At 37.0% G+C, this 16,904-nt stretch overlaps 1 protein-coding gene across 4 annotated transcripts in view; it reads left to right on the plus strand.

Moving 5' to 3' along the window:
- The first annotated feature begins 1,801 nt into the window (after positions 1-1,801).
- Positions 1,802-16,904, plus strand: part of ptprfb (protein tyrosine phosphatase receptor type Fb) — a 211,200-nt gene continuing 196,097 nt past the window's right edge. For all 4 annotated transcript variants that reach the window (XM_081375456.1, XM_081375457.1, XM_081375459.1 and 1 more), the window contains exon 1: positions 1,802-2,176. The gene's annotated coding sequence lies outside the window, so the exon portion shown is untranslated. The remainder of the gene's footprint in view (positions 2,177-16,904) is intronic.

The following is a 16,904-nucleotide window of genomic DNA, read 5'->3' on the forward strand; positions in this document are numbered from 1 at the left end:
GTTATTTTAAAACCATTATGCTATATGATAAATCTGGCCAGACATTTACGCACAGATATGTGTGATGATGCCACCATTGTAATATATGCTGCCTGCACAGGACACACACTGTACAAGCCCCTGCTTGAGACTTGACCTTGGCTGTATTTTCCTCAAGAATTGTATGCATTTTTCATGTTGATCCAAGATAGTTACTCTACAAAATTCAGCAGACGAAAAATAAGAGTTTTCTTCCATTTTCTGCAAGCTACATTATATATTTTACTGGTCATATTTTTGCACCCCATTTTTCAACAAATGGATACTATAAAACCCGCTGAAATTACTCTGCCTTGAATTAACAGAACATGTAATGGATTCCTTTCAGAAATGTGTCAGACTAATGTCAAATCCATTATTTACTTTCTCCTACTTCAGAATTTGGAACTCGGCAACTGAGAACTGAGAACTATCTGAGAGCAAAATCTGGCCAAAAATAAGGTTAAATGCATCCAGTTGCACGATATGTTTCTTTATATCAAGTAGTGGGAAGTTAATCTTTCTTTTAATGTAATGGAAAATTATTCTCGCCACCTCCATAGTGTGGATTTAAGGGATATATATATATATATTATAGTTATTATCAAGGGCGTAGATTTGGTTTGAACATTGGGGGGGTTGAAGTTTGGGTCTGCATATTTTTCATGTGATCATGGTATAAATATCGGGGGGGTTGTAATGCATAGATTTAAATATTGGGGGGGTTATCTCCCCCCCAACCCCCCCACAAACTACGCCCCTGGTTATTATACAGGGATTCATTAAATATTTAAAGACACCATGAAATCAGAATTGACAATTCATAATTCTTTTTTTAATTTTTATGGAATATTATTTTTTTTTATTCACGTGCTCTCATAATATTTAATCAAAATAACTTGCCCTCCGTCTTGCAGTGATGGATGTGTCCAAAATCAGTGACCCTTAAATAGGTCACTGTTTTAGGGGACAGCCATTTGTAACCATTCGGTGTCCGAAAAGCATATTGGACGTTATCGAGCGCACTCATTCAATCCCACAATGCACCGCAAAAACGAGTCTAACCTATGTACACTCAAGACTAGAGAATACCCATAATGCACTGTGGCAGTTGTGCCAAATTTATTCCTGGGTCTCACCAGAAGATGACGCCCACAGGTGAATCATCCATCCATCCATTTTCCAAACCGCTGGTCCAATGTGGCTACAGCATAATATCATACAAGTAGCCTATACATTCCTTTTAATTAATGATTAGTGGAGTAATGTAAAGAATAGTGAAAGAGGGTATAGGAGGCGCGACACAACCCTCATCTTTCCTCTGATGAAGAACCATATTTTTTTTTTTTTTTTTTTCAAGAACCCGGTTTACACGGACATCACAAATGGGGAAGAAGACGATAGCAACTTTCGTCTCAAGACGAATTAATTTAAATGCATATTATTTAATTATGCTTTATTTTTTTAGTTGTTACTTTTAAGTTAAATAATGTAACATTCAATTAATTGTATGTTTTAATATGCGATTAATAATTTGGCCACGGTCAACTTCAATAAACTGATTGTTGTTATTTATTTAAAAGGTTTTTTTTTTTTTTTTTGTGTAAAAGGTCTGGCCTGATGGATATTGTTGTGTAATATAATATATTCAAATTATTACATATATTCTTTGATTTAATGTATCCTATTTAGGTTAAACCCATGGTTAAACCCCACTAAATACCTCTGTCTCATAAAGCAGCAACCACACTAATCTAAACGGAGACTAATCTAACCGATTCGCGAGCGGCCGAATGGTCACGAATGTTTCCGAAAATGCGCACGAGCAACCTGTAAAGCAGGCAGAGAGGGAGACAGCGACAGCGGATAGAGGGGACGGCAGAGCAGCAGCAGTGTCTCCGACCGCTCTGGAGCACAAGTCCGTGAGACACAAACTCTGGATTCACAACAATAGAAGCTTTTACACTCTACCGTAGTTATAGCAACGGGATTATAACGGCCGCGTGGCACATTAGTAGAGGAAGAGTCGTTACTCTGTGAAATCAAAGAATTTTCCAGTCGATTTAAAAGTGGATTTGTACGTGGCCAACTGAACCGGGGGAAACGAGCGGTTGCCGTGCACGGAAAGAAATGCAAACCGCGGCGGAACGGAGAGACGGTGAGTTCAAAGCGTTTCTCTATTCACTCGGTCTTGTTCACGACACTTGTTTTTTTTTGCGTAAAGCTGCACTTTTAAGGTGATTATTGTTTGCATTAAAGAGAAGCTTCTCAGCCACGAGGTTTGGAGGGGTCGCGAAATTCTAGTTATTCTCAGAGAGAAACTAACGGGTGAGTTGACGTCGGCTAAGCTAGTGCACTAGCTAACCAACCGATTAAAAAACTTGCATATCTTTAATTTAGGGTGGTTTTCTCAAAGGGCAAGTGCAAATGAGTTCAGCTCCTAGCACAGCAAGTTAGAAGTAATGACTGACCATATTTTGTCGCTGTAACTCTCATTTTAGTGCCTCGTGGTCCCAATTTCTTGTTAAGAAGCGTTTGATGAGGATCAAGTGCAGGGCGCAATGTATTTCTGTCATGTAAACGGACTAGACAGTGATGAAGCTGAACTCTTGACCACAGGTAATCTATAATGCACAGCGCATATTCTCTGGTAAAATGCATTAACGTACAGAGCAAGTGTCGCGGGACATTCTTCTATCAGCGAGCTCACTTCTCCAAAGATGCTTTTTCTTATGTAAAATATGCCATATATTGATGTTGTGCAATCGTGTCAATGTTTTTATTTGATTTGATTTTGTTATGCATATATTTGAAATGGTTCAGTCGGGTGTGATTATGAAAAAGTCGTAAAGAAATTAATTCCAAACACGTACATGGAGATTTAGTACATTTTGAAAAAGATGCCTCCGTCTGTGACTGATCCGTGCATATTTTGAAACGCACACTCATTATACAAACAAATTGGTCTTTTTTTTCTTTCTTTCTTTTTTTTTACCCAAAACGTAGCCGTATGCTGCCTTTAAAGTCGATGTCTGCTGAGGTCAGTGTTTCCAATGGCATTACAATCAAACATCGCTACAACGCAATGAGTTTTATTTTACGTTTCCAAATCATAATATTTTACAGTGCAGTTCAAACCAACTCTTATATCCACACCGCTCTGTTAGAAAGTATTATTTGACCTGTTTTGATATATTTTTAGTGGGACTTCAAAGAAATGTGTCAGTGATATTTACATGAGAAGTAAAGCTCACGCGCCTCAAAACGCTGATCAGTCAAACATTAAAATCCTGTCATTTACTCATAATTTTGTTCGTACCTGTACCGTACGACTTATTTTTTCGTGTAAAACAGAGGGAGATGTTTGGCAGAATGGCATTCACAGTTACTATTCACTTTCACATTTTGTGTGTGTCAGTCAAGACATTGTGCCTTACAGCTCCTGTTGTGGAAGAAAGGAAGTCCTGCAGGTTTACAACAACATGAGGGTGCATAAATGATGATAGACTTAATTTTTGAGTGAACTGTTCCTTTAACATCACTCATGCAGTGGGGCTCCAGCAGAACAATACCACTCTTGTTATGCTATAGACATTATGCATTATTTGTTACGCCGGTTTTGTTGCCCTTTCCCAGGTCCTTCTACACAGCAATTCTGTCCATCAGGAGTTAGCCTATTTTAAGAATGGAGCCTATACATGACCATACGTGAACACTGTGGGTGAGGGTTTCAACCATCCAGAGTTTTATGTATTAAAAACAAACAAACAAAAGAGCATGTATTAGGAATTTCAGAGTGCACATGAAGCATCTCAGCAATATCAAATGATCTGGAAAAGCTCAAGAGCAAGTTTCGTGCAATTGCATCAGAAGTCTGAAATAATTTGACCAGGGACAACATCATTTTCTTGACCCTGTGCAATCTTCTGGTACTACTGTACGTTCAGTTCATGTAATTAGTTTAATATTCTGTCAGTTCTGGTTTTGTTCATAAAGACAGAATGACTCCTGAGGCTAACGGCTTGCTGGAGAAAATTTGTGGTCTATATTTTGACTGGCATTAAGATGAACTGATAATATCACATGTGTGATTGGATCACAGGCACTAATTTGTTGATTTGCTGAATCATTGGACGAATTTCAGATGCAGCCGATCATTGTGACCTGCTAAAATAAAATATAATTAAAGTATTGTGCCTGAAAAGGATTTTCTGGATTCTGGATAACGCACCTTGTCATAGCAGCTGTCATTAATTAATGAGCATAAAACCGTTGGAGATGCCCTTTAAGCAAGATATACAGTTGTTTAATAGTGGATCTTAGTATTTCTAGCTGTTTTGTTTGTGTCAGTATAATTTGGTGTCTTCCTCTTTCACCCTCTTACCTACTTCATTCTGGCAGAGGGAACTAATTGGCACGTTCGAAATGCCCGGCCCTCTGTTGCCACATGCTGAAAAGCCACTTGGTGCAAACTTCCCCCTTGCTGACGCTGTCTTATGATTTCCATGTGCGCTGAATTTGGGTAATTTCAGGGCCTGGGCTCTAATGAGAGATTTTATTTCTGTAGTGCATCGGTTGTGGTGTCGGGGATCAACATTTATAGGACTCATATCTGGGAACTGAAAGTCTCTTGGACTTCTCAGTGGTACATTGGGCTCTGGCATGGGAACATGCATTTTTTTATTTATTTAAACAATTCAGCCTAGTCAACACTTTTTTTTTTTCTTTTTTTTTTTGGAGTCCTGTGGCACCGTCAGTGTGGTCGAATTTGTTTAGTTTGTTTTAGAAGTTTTTAGAAGATCCGTTGTTTGCTATAGTTTCGTTCAGTCTAAGAAGGTCATGAGCACCTGAATAAAAGACAAAGCTTTGACTAGACTTTGGGGCTGTTTACACAACAACGTTTTCAACTAAAAACTGAAAACATTTTTGTGTGCGTTTTGGCCGTTCATTTACATGACAATGGTGTTTTGGGGGCCTGAAAATGCAAACCTTTGAAAATGGGTTTCAAAGTGCTAGATTTCGAAAACAATATCGTTATATTCTTTGTGTAAACCACAAAAACGCGAATTTGTGAAAACGGTGACGTCATGCGGATGCGTATTACCAGTTCCGTCTACAGGCGCGTAGTGTTTCTTTACAAAGTGACATCGCCTGTCATACAATAAAATACAGGTGCTTTTAATTGTTTTTGCGGATCGTCGAAACGGTCTTTTTGTCCTTCTACACGGGTTTATTTTTTACTCCAAAGCAGGAATTTTCAAATTTTGTTGCCACAGATTTCCAAATATATTTGTTTATTTATTTTTGTGTGCTTGACCCCCTTGTATAAAGACAACTAACGTTATTGTAATGTGGGCTAATACCTATTTATATTATTAGAAATGGAAGTATTGCAGAATATTACCTGGAAAAATTTCTGTAAAGTTGACATTGTATCCTTTTTTGAGTACTGTTACTATAGGCTAGACCTGAAACAATTAAAAAATATTCTAGAAAATAATTTTAAAGAATCATTCTAAAAATAAAAATGATTTTGTTTTCTCTTTAGAAAGCAGTAATGTCTTTGTATTATGTTTGTTGCTGTTACAATGATGTCAAAATGAATGCTTAGCCTATAACTTAAAATATTTGTATTTTGGAAGTTAAACTTTTGTCTTATAGCCTTTAACTTCCATACTGTGTGTCTCCATGTGATGTTTGTTAAAAGCCATCAAAGAAGTAGCAATTCAAGGCTTTAAAAAATTGTCAGGTTTCAAAATGAATAGCGAGGCATTGTTCTTAAATACTTGCTTAAATGCTTTGGAATACCGATTTGGAATGACATGAGATTGAGTAAATTATGACAGAATTTTCATTTTTGAGTGAACTAGCCTATTCCTTTAAAGTGACTATCATGTACACTTCACTGATGGCCTTGTAGCTCGGCCTTTCGTGTATGGGTGCGGTTGCTCACTTTTTGGAAGCCTATATGACCCTACGAATGCCAGTTGGATGTCAGCCATTGTGTTTGCTGTAGTACCCAAGTCGCTGTCATTGAAATTGCTAAGTTTACATATTTCTCAGACTCTTCTGTGTTTAGAGAACTGAGAAGTAGCTTAGTGTCTGGAAGCTAATTCTGCAGTAATTTGGCTGCTGATTGAAAACAGGTTCTCCATTAGTGGGCCTGCTGGTGGCATTATAAACCATTTACACCACAGTTTTATGGGACATCTCCATTTAACGAAAAGTGGAAACAGACTTTTGCCAAGAAATGGCCCAGACCCTTTATAAGAACAGTGAATACAGCTATTTTGATGTGCCCCCCATCTTTTCAGTTTTACATTATTTGCTTAAGTTACAGCTTTGATGGTTTGTGCTGAGAGGTAATTGCTCTACCCTGATTTATTTTCAACCGTATTTGAGCAAAGAAAGAGGCATTACTGTGCAAGCTGTTCTTTTGAAAACCTGCGCTGATATTTATTTCCAGCTTGTTTACAGGTGAAAGCCTATTCTTTTGGCACTTGTTTATATTGGTGCTTACATTCCTACAGAGTTTGATATTTGACCGTTATTCAATGGTTGACACAGTACAACTAAAATATGACCCCGTTAATGTCTCATGCTGTGGCTTGACTGTATGACAGTATAGGAATATTGACCGGTAGAGAAGCGTGTGTACAAAAAGCTGTGTCTCAGTGATTTCAACCACATAATGTTTATTTTAGGTTTCAGATATTTAAATACACAAGCACTAGCAAAACCATACATTTATAGCTTGTAAAATACAGACTGATGTCTATGGAAGCAGCGAAAACAATCATTACAGTTATAAATTGACAAGGTGTTTTATTCATATCAGATACACATTGTGTAACTATAGCACTCTATTTTTCTCTATTTTTCATGTATTTTGGGAGAAGTGTATGAATTTACATGTTGTAAATCAAATTGGATCTTTGCATTGGGTCTTAAAGAGCAACTTGCAGGTTAGAAGACCCAACAAGTCAATGTATAGAAAAATAATGTAGGAACTAGATTTTCTTTAAAAAAAAATTATAAATATGCTACAGTGGCTTCTGGAGTCGTTTTTGTGAGAAAATTTTACTTCCGCATCTGAAAATGGGCGTGACGGGCGAGAGTCGTGACGTAGCACGAGGGAGAGCGGTCGATTCACACAACAGGGAAATATGGATTGCAATGACATTTCGGACGCTGAGGAAATTGTTTACGGACCACAGCCATACAATTATGAGCCTGCTAGGCTGCCAAGAGAGCAGGGACAGGCCAGGATTAATGTTAGACAGAACATATTGGAACTTACAATAACAGAAACTAAGCTTTGATCAGGCGTTTGTCATGCTCATTAATATCCGCCCAGACTAACGTTACGTGATATAACTTAGCAGTTTCTCATGGAGAGACAGAGAGATATTTATTCATGATACATTTTTTGTTCCATAGGTGCTTGTGTGGGAAATGCGAGGCAATGTTTACAGCTGAGGAAAGTCAGTGTTACAGGGAGGTGGATGCATACTGGGCCTTAGTGGAAAATGCCAAACTTCCATGGTTGCAGTTAGTGTTACTACAGTAAAGCCATGGTGAATGTTGCTGATCTGTGGACACTGGATAGTTCGTTCATTCATTGCACAATGTTTATTCCTGGTTTTCACGTCAGCGCTGTTTGATTCGTTAATAACGGAGAAATGTGAATATTTCTCACTAGATCTCGCAGCGATGTTATTACTTCAGTGGCGAACTCTTTATTTACCTCGCAGTTAGGCTACAGTGTTGCTTGATCAGGCTCGCGCTGCACTGGTCCAAACTGATAAACGGTCCACACAAACACAATAACGAGTAACTGTTAGCTCAGTTTCGTTCCGCTTACATTGCGTTTGCCAGTTGATGTTGTGCTCGCGCCTACATCCAGCGGGAGAACCCGAAGATGCGTACACTGAAGGAACCGCACTAGCTCTGAGTCTCACCCGGTTCTTACTTCGGTATCCCATGTTGAACTCCTTCATATCGCCGGGACGATAATCATCCGATCTGAAGTGAACGCTACACACGACCGCGTTTTCCGAAGCCGACGCGGAAGAGAAATCCCGTCTCTTCACCTGCACAACCCGCACCCAGGCACAAAAGATAGCACCGTCCTTTTTCCTGTTAGGAAACCGGTGGACTCGATGTCCTGACAGGCTGGAGTTTTTGCAAGCTCCACAAACACATACATTTACCATGACGATGATAAATTGAAATACAAAAACTATTGAAAACACACTGTCTCACGACCGCTCTTACTGAATACCAACCTACTCTGCACTGAGCTGCGGCAGAGCACAGCACACGTCTCCCTCGTGTGACGTAAAATGACGCGATGTTGAAAAAAAAGCGGCTTGTACGAGCAGTCAAAGAAACGCTCACTTTATCTACTAAATTGGTGTCATTATGTCGTTTTAAAACATTTTAAATCCTGCATTATCTTTTCATATGGTATTTTCATACACGGTTATATATTCATTTAGATTTTTTTTTTACCTGCAAGTTGCTCTTTAAGTAGGGCTGGGCGATATGGCCAAAAAAAAAAAATCACGATAATTTTTTTATATCAGTCGATATCGATAATTATCACGATAAAAGTCAAATCTTTATTTCTTATAAGTTTAAAGGCAAATTTTTGCTCCTAAGTGAAAGTTGTAGAAACCAGAGTTTTAACTGGTTTTAAACTACTCTTTATTGTCAGAACATATCATGACAAACACTTGCCAAACTGGTGAACATTTCACAAATCTGAGGTAGAACATTAAAACATTTGTCATTTTTCCTTAACAAAATAAATATATATGGACAATTTCTTAGTTTCTGCATGTGCTATTTTTTTTTTTTTGGTAAAATGTAATATTCTGACTGTTTGAGTTTATTAAACTTAACCATTGGTCATCCATCATGCATTTAGATCATGATGACCTCACTATCATGGCAAAATGTAACTTTATGGTTTCTATGGTATTTGTATGAAAAACAGTAGCCTAAATACACTATTAAATACTGTAATTATATTCCATTAGTCCTTAATACATTGTCTACATTAATAATATAATACAATTCAATATGTAGCCTATATCCCACATTTCATGGTGCAGTTAATATTACTAGGCTAACGTTACAGTAAATCAAGTCAAGTCAAGTTTATTTATATAGCGCTTTTCACAACATAGATTGTATCAAAGCAGCTTCACAGTATTAAATTAAAACAATAGGCCTACATCAATGTTTGTTTCTAGTGGAACGTCCACGTTTGGTAATGCTGATCAATAGTAAATCCATGGTAAATGATGGCAATGTGTAGACGGAAAAGCCTTCAGACTGTATCGTTGCGCACAGTGTTTCTCCTGTTTGTCAGTGCTGTTTCATCTGCCTTTAAACTGGTTTAAATCACTGAGACATTTGTGTTCCTCGCTGAATTCAAGCACTTCTCATTGGATCTCATGACCGAGACCGATCAGAGTAAACGCATCGGCTCTAGTGAGCTCGCGCTGCCGTTTGGACTTTGAGCCGAGCGGATAAATGGTCCGTGTGGCGCGCGGTTCAAATGAGTTTCGATAAACATTATCGAACATTTATCGACCTCTTGATATCGTTTTATCGAGATTATCGTTATCGTTTTATCGCCCAGCCCTAGTCTTAAGTGACAGCAGCCTAACATTCCTGTATGTTGTTAATCAAACAACAAGACAAAGAAAAGGAATAACTTGACTGAATAACTTTTGTAACTTAAATATGGATAAATCTATTAAATAATGAATGTAAATTATACTATGAAGACTATGCAGTGTTATTTTACATTTGATTATTTTATTAAATTGCTGTAGGCCTACTTGAAAGCTACTGTTAGACCTACCTGAAAAGCACTCTTTATTTAGTCTATCTTTGTTCTTTTTTTGTTGTTTGTTGTCTATTTTTGTTGTTTATTTGTGCTATGGCTTGCAGATTGATTAGCCTATATGAAACTTTCACTCTGATTTTTAAACTTTGCAATTAATCCGCGATTCAAATGTGTGCCGAACCGTGGGGCCTCGTCCGTACGGATTACGGATCAACAGCGATCCGTTTAACCCCTATCTAGATGTTATTGGATATTTAATTGTGCAAGCTCATTTGACCTTATTTTTTTCTTTTAAAGCACAAATAAAACACTGTTAGCCTAAATATATCTTAATATGAATATTCATTTTTCACACTGTACGTTATAATGTTGTGATGCTCAAATTTAAAATTGATTTGTTTGTGTAGTATTAGCCTACTTTTTATTTTTGTGATTTATCTGTAATCTGTTATAACATAGCCTACCTAATGTATCATCCAGAACTGTAATATTAGTGCATTTCTTGATCTTATTCCTACCTTAATAGGATTCTGCTCATGCCGCCCATCCCTAGCCGTTGCAGTGCACCGATGACGCTACAGGCCATGTCCAGTTTGTGATTTTGCGTGTGATTTATTAGATTAGCGAGTTAGTCACCGGGCCTCCGTCACCATTGTGGTGGATCTATTAGGCAGAAAGACGTGTCCAAGGTACGATTACTGCCAGCGAGTCATGTGAAGGTGACCTCCACCTCCATACCCTAATCCAAACACGCAGACATACGTGCACCGTTTCCCTTGATGTCTTTGTTGATTGTCTTTGTTGATTCTCTTCTTGCTACTCTTTTCTGTCACCTCAATTTTCAATAATCCAATAAAGTCAGCCGGCCGCTTGTCATATTGACATGCATGTGGTTCTTTGCGTTGTCACTCAGGAAGATGAATGTAGAGGGAGTTGTGAGGTGCCGTACTGATAGGGAGGATTCCTTAACGTTTATGCAGCATTAATGGCCTTATGTGTTTAACAATTAAACTATTTGCTGTGGGCTCCTTTGAATATTGATAAGGGAGGCTCTTTTGCAGCTCTGTTTAGAGAACTGGGATGTGCAGTTGTTGTGGTTTGGGTGGGTTGACTGTCAAACAGTGGTTTGGATTGCAGTGCTTGTTTTTTTGTTTGTTTTTTTTGCGTAAGTTTGGCAGCGGAGTTAAGATAGTGTTCGTAAAACCATATAACATTAAATAGAGAACAGTCAAATAGGACAGAACCATTGAAGTGGGAGGAGATGTTCTACTTGTGGAAATATGAATGGGAAAAATCATATGGTGGCTGTGGGAATGGAAAGTCTTGTCTTTTAGTTAAAAGGGTTTTACCCTGTTGATAGTTTGGTTATTCTAGACCAGTGGTTCTTAAACTTTTTGCCTCAATATTCCCCCCAATACTCTGATTTCTGCTATAATAATGACTAAGCTGCTTGTTTTCAGATTGTATTGACATTACATTAACCACAGTGTTTCCCACACATAGACTAATTCGTGGCGGTGCGCCACAGAATCAACACCGGCCGCCACATATTGCGTTTCGTTGTAATTTTTTTTTATAAAAAATACGCTTTTTAAAACACGCAGCGTAGCCTATTCATTCGGCTGCATTTCCTTTCTCTGTCACTCACGCGTCTCTCTCACAAGCGATTTTTTTTGTCTCGCCAAGACCTTATTTGATTGGTGAGTGATGTAGATGACTGCTGCGCTAGATAGGGCGCATATTACTGAAAGCCCTCGCACACCCTCACCGTCTTCAAACTGTCTTGCTCTCTCTTGCTCTCTCTCGCTCCCTCGCGCATATTAATCAAAATCAATTGAGAATTGACACGATGGTAAAAGATCAAGTTTCACATGTAGCATTCGCGTATTTTTTTTCCTGAATTACTGCTGGGTGTTGTGCTACAAAAAAAAACTAAAAAACATTGCCTTATCTTCTCTGAAAAGCGTTCCGTCCATTCAGCTGACATGAAAAACACTTTCAATAAACAAAACAAAACCTATCCAATGATGAAATGTTTTCTGTGTTGACAAGTCTTGTGCGATGTCCTAACTGCTGGGATAATCACACAATGCGTACAAGTCCGCTAATGACACGTCTGATTCGCGAACTAATGACTCTTTTGAACCGATTCAACCAAAACAATCTTTTCGTTTAGACTGTTTGCGGTAAATGCAGTTGGGTTGTCGAGGTCAAAACTCTAAATAAGCTGTGAATCAAATAAACTTACTAAAAAGAATGTTGTCATTTTTTACTCTTACACTGAATTTTTGGATTTTGTGAAGGTGTGAATAATTTTTGATTAATATTTAATATAATAAAGTTCTGTGTAACAGATTATTAACGGAGATTATCAGTTGATAATTTCAGTTGCTAGGGTTGCTATTATTTTTATTGAATTTTGTTTTCGAATATATATATATTTTTTTATTCAAAAGTACCCACCCGCAAGTCTTTGATATTCTGGTCTCTAGATATGAGCCAGATCCATATGGGTTCACTTTATTTTAAGGTGACACAGTTACACGTTGCTATTTGTACTTACTATAGTAATAAAATTAAATTATGCATAATAATTACAAGTAACTAACCCTATATCAAACCCAACCGTAACTCTATAGTAAGTACATGTCATGTGGTTAATTAATATTACTCGGTACTAGGGATGGGTATCGTTAAGGTTTTAACGGTATTACTACTCTTACCGATACTCCTTATCGATCCGGTACTTTAACGGTATTCTTATCGGTTCTTTTTGTTATATTAAAAAAAGGAAAAAAATATTTAGAACATAATTAATATTGCTTTATATTTTGAAATGTAAAATAAATATCTATAGCAAAAGAAAAAGCAATGCTTTAACAAAACAAATAAAACATGTAGGCTATGTTATGCAGAAGGGTGCAGGCTTTTGTGTTTTATATATTTATATTAAGACATAGGACACCAAAAACAAAGTACAAACACATGGTCAAACAAAAAAAAAAAGTATACAATAAAACAAATATACAAATTATTTACCCAATGCTTTAATTTCAGTAATGTCTGACATTACTGTTCAAGAGTAATATGGGCTAAAAAGACATCTAATAAAGTCAGATTTAAAAGAACACTACCTAGTTTATCATAGATAGATTAAAGCTTATGAAAGCCAAAATTATTCATTCAAGAGCTGCGACTGATTTTCTCTTTGCCTTTTGTTGTTTGATTCACATTAATGGAGCAATCGTCAGCAGAATTATTAGACTGCTGCCTCTTTAAGACCAAATGCAGATCTAGTCATTATTACGCCTCATATTTTCTCCCAACTATGTACGCCCATTTAAGACATAAACTGTATTTAAGTGAATAAACTGTTTAAGTGAATCTCCAAGACGGCCATTTTGATATATTTTTGTGTATATTTGATCGTTTAGATCCGCACAAAGCCCAAAATATACGTTGCTTGTCTCGTTGCGGTGTGTTCCGAAGCGTGCGCCGCATTTGAAACAGCGTCTCTTGCTCAATTTTGGTACTTGCCTTTTATTATCAAACGCGTCCCGCAGTTAAGCAACAGTATAGACCACATTTTACAACAATCACCGATCGTGCAGATTCTGACATTACGTTTGGGTTTTAGGGAGAAATGACAGCGCACCGATGTGAGGGGAAGTTGCGCAGAATGAATGCGGCTTTAGTTTTTAATGGTTATAGCCTACCTCAAATATCTTTTTTATAATCATTGGAAGCCACAATCTAAATCTAAAATAAAATTAGGGTAAACGTACCTATTAAGCTCACCAAAATCTACATTGAGACATTTTTAGTGCACAAGATATTGGTTTTAGTACAAGAAGTTATTTTAAAATAAAATATTAATCTCTCACACTATAATATTTCATTTTATTTTAAATGACAAAAGTATTTCAATTAAGATGTACATCATTAAATATAAAAAGTCTGGCTGTGCTTAATGGGTACGTTTTGTACCCTTTAAGCACACCCCTGTTCCCAATAAGCTCACAACAAGTTTTATTAAAAATTCTTGTTTATTTTAAACAACCTTTTTAAGGAATAATTGAAAAAAGTTTTATTTGAAGGTACAGAGTCAATCACAAAAAAACAGAACACTAAAATCAAGCAACAAGGCATTCAATTTGATCAGGTAGCCTATCCTATTCATAGTGACGTGTCATTCAAACTCATTGCAACATCTAGACTAGTCCACGTTCAGCTATGTAACCCATATTGAAAAATCAAATAACAAAACAAACCAATGTGCTCCTTAAAGGGATACTCCATTTTTTTTGGAAATAGGCTCATTTTACAACTCCCCCAGAGTTAAACAGTTGAGTTTTACCGTTTTCGAATCCATTCAGCCTATCTCTGGGTCTGGCGGTACCACTTTTAGCATAGCTTAGCATAATGAATTGAACCGGACAAGACCATTAGCATCTCTCTCAAAAAAATGACCAAAGAGTTTAGATATTTTTCCTATTTAAAACTCGACTCTTCTGTAGTTACATCGTGTAATAAGACCGACGGAAAATGTAAAGTTTAAATTTTCTAGGCTGATATGGCTAGGAACTATACTCTCAAAATCGCACCTTTTCATTTTCCGTCCGTCTTAGTACACGATGTAACTACAGAAGAGTCAAGTTTTAAATAGGAAAAATATCGAAACTCTTTGGTCATTTTTTTTGAGAGAGATGCTAATGGTCTTGTCCGATTTAATGATCTATCTATGCTAAGCTATGCTAAAAGTGGTACCGCCAGACCCGGAGATCGGCTGAATGGATTCGAAAACGGTAAAACTCAACTGTTTATCTCTGGGGGAGTTGTAAAATGAGCTTATTTCCAAAAAAAGTGGAGTATCCCTTTAACTCTCTGGGTCAGAGCTTTCCTGTCTACTCCAAACTTCTTGGACAGATACGACAGGTTTCTGATGGCTCCTTCTTTGTATGACATGCCTCTTTCATCTTTGGGCATACACTATAGTTTCGTCTAGCTTTTGTCATCTTAAGACTGTGAAAATAAGTTTATTAATCATTTTTTTGAAGATTAACATAGTGACAACCATCAGTTAATATTTAAATTCTGATTATTAAGTATTTACATAGACGTTTAATGTGGGTGAGCTTAAAGGGAGCACACACTGTGCTTAATTGGAGCAAAAACATTTTTTAATTAATAAATATTAAATTAAAATTTAAAGGAAAATATTTAGCTAAATTAATAATCTAGGTAATGTATTAAGTTTATACCAATTTTAATATGAACAACTATTATAGACAATATCTATGAAATTATGCTTTTTCTAATTGATGTCACACTGAAGCTGTGTGATTGTCATAGTAGTGCACCCTTTAAGCTCACCTAACAATAATATGAATTCTTTAAAAATTACAGCAGTTTAAAACCACAGACTATCAATAAAATGTAAAATTATAATATTATGGATTTAAAAGTACAAGCCAATAATTCCTGTGAAGTAATATATTAATGTAGCACACAATCTTATACAGCTAATAAGCTAGCTATGTTCGTAGCATCTGGGCTATGTTGCTAAAACTATCTTTTAGATCTAACTGTAATTATTTCCCACATCCAGGTTCCAGGTTATAATATTCAAAAGTCTAAACATTAATCTCTTAATTTTGCAATAAGAAGATGTACTTCTTCAAAATAAAGGCTTAAACATATAAAAAATGCACATCTGAGGGGCTCCTCTTCTGGTGAAAGTTTTCAGACAGCTTTGAAAATAGCCGCCAGACAGTGTGAACACATGGACACACATATCTCAGTGTGCAATGGTCTGATTGGTTTAAAATTACAGGAGGTATATAGTAACAAACACATCAATTGGTTAATACATCAAATAGGATAATACATTGCTGTTTCTTTTTATAATCTGAGCTCCAAGATGGTAGTGTGCTTAATGGGTACTTGAGCTTAATAGGTACGTTTACCCTAGTTTAATATCAAAGATCTAAAGTGTAGCCTAACCGTTTGAATGTTTAGTTCTGTCCTCATCGTCACTCATTAAGCAGGGCTGTTGTGATGTGCGCGCCGTCGCTCCGCGTTAAAGATCTCTCTCTCTCTCTCTCTCTCTCTCTCTCTCTCTCTCTCTCTCTCTCTCTCTCTCTCTCTCTCTCTCTCTCTCTCTCTCTCTCTCTCTTAGCAAAAATGCATCACAGTCAAATGGTTAAATATTGTTATATATAGAAGTGGCTGGCGAGATTAAATTAGCAAGATAATCATTTCTTAATAGCAATAGCACTTTCTTAATTTCTCCAGTACCGACAGCAGAACCGATAACGTCCAAGCTTATCGATCCAGCGGTATTTCAAAATTCAGCACCGGGGCCCGTTTAATACCGGGTTTCGGTACCCATCCCTACTCGGTACTTTTTTGAGTAAGTACAATGTAACTATATCATCTTAAAATAAAGTGTAACTGACTCCAGGTAGGAATGATAAATCCAGTCATGCACCGATCAAACTGCCAGGGTCTGGTATTGGCCTTATTGTCTAAAAAAAAAAAGAATAGATTTCCGTAAGAAATAATCAAATACCTTCAAACTGCACGCCTTACTGTTGTTGTTCAGACCTGGAGTTATTGTGGTGTTTGCTTGATTAATCAATTGGTATTCACAATGCAAATATGGTTTAGCGTAGTAATTGGGCATAATTGCAGACTCCAAGCTTCAAATCAAAAGGTCAGCACTGACCAGCTGGGCTGAAACAAATCTGTGCCTGTTTTGAATTTAGCGAACATTGTTTTTTTTTGCTCAGCAAAAAATACCTCCGCTAGCACTTTCTCCTTTCTCTGGATAGTCACTCTGGAGTGAACTGTGGAATATTCTCAATTCATCCTGAATCTTCCACAAAGCATACAGCAACTGCTTCAGTAGTGTTGAAGGGAGCTAGGTGTTGTCTTAAGCTGTTTTAAAGGGTTTGGACAGGGTTTGTAGGTTTTGATGGAAATAGGTTTTTTTTTTTTTTTGAGTCCCACTGAGGGCGGTCCA

Source organism: Scardinius erythrophthalmus, assembly GCF_964197995.2.
Source record: "Scardinius erythrophthalmus genome assembly, chromosome: 9".
Classification (NCBI taxonomy): Eukaryota; Metazoa; Chordata; class Actinopteri; order Cypriniformes; family Leuciscidae; genus Scardinius; species Scardinius erythrophthalmus.